Below are 4290 nucleotides of genomic sequence, written 5' to 3'. Positions count from 1 at the left end.
GTAATTAAACGCCTATGAAAAATATTTGTATCTGTAGCTGTTGACTTTGCTACAGTTAGGGATTCAGTACGGAGCTCTGTTAACAGACTTGCCTCTGTTGAACAAAGGCAAGTCTGCACATGGTGTAGGTTTTTGTAGTGAACATTTTCTTTTTGACTGAATAGCAGGAAGCATCTGTACCTCTCATTATACCTGCTGAACTTGTTACTTCCTGTGTATCATTTTGTAAACAGCTGCAAAAAGTCTCTGTATTGTTCTATTGCTAAATTCATCCTTAGAATCACATCAAAGCCCATTTGTGGCTTTTCGTTGCCTAAAGAGCATAGCCTGGCATATTTCTGAAAATTTCCCAAATATCTTGTGTATATGATTATTCTTGGAATATAACAAATGCATGGGATGCTGAATTAAGATTCTTTCTCAGATCTCAGTTTACCCATGGGGGTATTTGAGTGAGTCTGTCTTCCTTTCTTTTCCTTGGCAAGGATCTGATTAAAAGAGAAACTCAAGTTCCATGAATTTCCTATCTGTCTACCTGCCTGCCTGCCTGCCTGCCTGCCTGCCTGCCTGCCTGCCTGCCTACCTACCTACCTACCTACCTACCTACCTACCTACCTACCTACCTATCTATCTATCTATCTATCTATCTATCTATCTATCTATCTATCTATCTATCTATCTATCTATCATCTATCTAAAATTAAAACAGCTGCGCCATATTTATATCTAGATCAGTAGTTCATATGATGGGAAGAACAGTTATTTGCTAGAGTTTTTTTCCTGGAAAACACTGATTATTTTTTTTTGTAACATGAACTTCTGCTTAAGACTGATCTGTAATTTTGGGTAAAAAAAAAAAAAAACCTCAAGGAAGAGATACATTACAAGAATAATGTATTCTTCTGATGTATTTTTGTTTTTAAAAAGTTTGTAGTCTTTATATCAAGTATAGTCCAAATGCACTATCCTCCTCTAGAGATAAAGTTGAAAAATTGACTATTTCAATATTAACTGAGAGGCAATAAACATGTAATTTTGCTCTACTAGGTTTTCTGCACCGCTTTAAATTATCTTAGAAAGCAAAATGTAATATTTCATTAATGTGCATATAAGAATTTATATTTAAAATTTCAAGCTGCAATCAGTTACCATATTTTCCTTAGAAATATCACATTGAATAGTGGAAATTCAACCATGATTTTCACCACAAATGGGAAATTGGAGATTGGATACAACTTTTCCAGGAAAGGTGGGCCCAACAATGACCTCTTAAGAAACATTCTGCAAAGGAAACAGAATGTGAATAAGTGGGCAATACTTCTACTTGGAAGTATCCCATGGAATTATTGCCAGATACATTTGTAAACTTTACAGTTTGCTTAATTATGTTTGTTTGCCATTTTATATTTTGGTTTTTTTAAATGTTGTAGTCCTCAATTTACAACCATTTGTTTAGTTCCCCATCAAAGTTATAGTGACACTGAAACAGGTAGCTTATGACCATTTTTTATACTTATGACCATGCAGCATGCCATGGTCATGTGATCACAATTTGGGCACTTAGCAATTTGCGTGTATTTATGACAGTTGCATTGTCCTGGGTCATTTGGTCACTTTTTGTAACCTTTCCAGTTGACTTTAGGCAAGCAAAGTCAATGGGTAGAACCAGATTCATTTAACAACTGCATGATTCGCTTAACAGCTGTAATGATTCAGTTAACAACTGTTATGTCCCGAGCCTTGCAAACGGCTCGGGCGTTTGCAGGCAGTCCCGGGCAGGTGCAAAGCTGCCCGGGACCAGACAGGCTGTCGCCAGCGCCGTGCGCATGCGCAGGTGCTGGCACGGGAAAAGTATCACATTTACCTGGGAAGCGTCTATATAAGAAGCTGGGAGGTTTTGGGAGCTGCAGAAGCCATCTACTTGTAAGCTGAACGCTGAATAAAGGAAACTGAGAACTTCAACTGCTTCTCGTGTCTGCTTCCTGCCAAGGACTCAACACTGGCGACGAAGGTGGGATGCCTTACACCGCCTGGAAAGGAAGAAGTGTAAGCTTACCCAAGTGAGTCCTGAGCGGCGGAACGGCGTCGACTCGGCAGCTACCCGCCAATCCAGTGCGCGTTCGGGGGTAGGCTGGCTGATAGACCCGTCTTCTGAAGATGGCGAAAATCGGAAGGCTTTCGGAATTCGACGTCTCACATCCAGAGCGGTGGGAGTCATACGTAGCCAGGGTGGAGAACTACTTCAAGGCAAACCAAGTGAGGGAAGAGAGCTTGAAGGCTGCCACCCTGCTTTGTGTTTGCGTCCAAGACGCCTTCGACATCGCAGAAAACCTTGCAGCACCTGTTCCAGTAGAGTCTGTAAGCTACGCAGATCTGAAGAAGCTACTGAAGGAGCACTTCCACCCCAAGATGTCCGTCATCGCATGGTGCCACACCTTCGAGCAGAGGGATCAACGGCCCGGTGAGTCAGCCAAAGAATTCATCGCCGCATTACGGAAGGCCGCCAAGCACTGCGAGTTCAAAGACCTCGAAGAACGACTGAGGGACCGATTCGTGTGCGGGTTAAGGCATCGAGATCTACAACAAAGACTTTTCGCTAAAGAAGAATTGTCATACCAAGATGCCTTAAGGGAAGTCACCGCAGAAGAAGCAGCAGGCGGCGCTGTCAAGAACATGCGGCCGATCAGAAACAGTCCAGAGGTTGCATCCGTGCACCAGGAAGATGCCCAAAGAAACTCCGAGGAGGATCCGGACGAGGAAGTCGACCGTCTCCACCCCACGACGGAAGAAAAACAGAAGGGAAGCTCTTCAGCTCCGCTCAAGTGCATCGGCTGTGGAGATCGCCACAGGAGAACCGACTGCAAGTTCCGCTCCGCTACCTGCCGGGTATGCGGCAAACAAGGACACATTGCAGCTGTGTGTCTGGGCCGATGAAAGGTACAACCTCAGGAAGAACTGCGCCTGAAAGGTACCAGATTCCCCAGCCAGAATAGGGTAGGGTTTTGCGCTTCGCGAAGAAGCATCCTTAGGACAGGCACACACAAGCCCATTAAGAAAAAGCTGTCACTCAAGGTGAAGCTACAAGGGGTTCCATTATATATGGAACTAGACACAGGGTCTGCCTTTTCAATTATCTCCTTGCATACATTTAGTAAGATTTGTTCCGGTAGTGGAACTCAGGCCAAGTTAAGGCATTCTGACATTGTGTTAACAGATTTTCAAAATTCAAGAGTGTGTGTTAAGGGGGAGGCCACCCTTAACGTGCAATACAAGAGTTTTGAAGGTCCACTAGACTTATTAGTAGTAGGGGGTGAACGAACGAGTCTCATAGGACTCGATTGGTTTGAGGCCCTGGGGATACACGTCACAGGACTCAACAGCTTACAAACACTCGACCTACAGGAAGTCTGCAAAGAATTTGCAGATGTTTTCAGCCCCCAGCTGGGCACATTCAAAGGACCACCTGTGTCCTTAAAGCTAGACCCACTGTCACTCCCATTAGGATTAAAGCAAGAAGGGTCCCTTTTGCTTTAAAAAGTAAGATTGATACTGAATTAGACAAACTAATCCAACAGGGAATCCTAGAACCTGTTGATTCCAGCCCGTGGGAGACCCCCATTGTCACGCCTCTAAAGGCAAATGGGGACATTCACATTTGTGCTGATTACAAATGCACACTCAATAAGGCATTGCAGCAACATGCCTATCCTGTTCCTGTGGTCAGTCACATCCTGGCCTCTCTCAAGGGGGGGCGTGTTTTTGCAAAGCTTGACCTAGCTCACGCATATCAACAGCTGCCTGTTGATGATGATGCTGCCATAGCTCAGACCATTGTGACCCACAGGGGAGCCTTTAAAGTAAAAAGGCTACAGTTTGGAGTAAATGTCGCTCCTGGGATTTTCCAAAGCGTAATGGAAAACACACTACGATGTATACCAGGGGTCTGCCCCTACTTTGACGATGTCTTGATTGCAGGAGACTCCACACACATTCTAGCTGAAAGGATTAGGGCTGTCCTGTTAAGATTCAGGAAATCAGGCCTCAAGCTCAGAAAAGACAAATGCAAGATTGGGGTGCCTTCTACTGAATTTTTGGGATTCAAAATTGATGCTGCTGGGATTCATCCTGCTGAATCCAAACTAACTGCTATTTTAGAAGCAACCAGGCCAAAGTCCAAGGCCAAACTTCAGGCCTTCTTAGGCCTCCTGAATTTCTACAATTCTTTTCTTCGACATAAAGCTAGTGTAGCTGAGCCTCTTCACAGGCTACTAGACAAACATGCTGTGTGGC

This window comes from Crotalus tigris, unplaced genomic scaffold, assembly GCF_016545835.1.
Source record: "Crotalus tigris isolate CLP2741 ecotype Arizona unplaced genomic scaffold, ASM1654583v1 scf7180000017890.1996003, whole genome shotgun sequence".
NCBI lineage: Eukaryota > Metazoa > Chordata > Lepidosauria > Squamata > Viperidae > Crotalus > Crotalus tigris.
The sequence above is the reverse complement of the archived record's forward strand: the minus strand, read 5'-3'. Positions refer to the sequence as shown.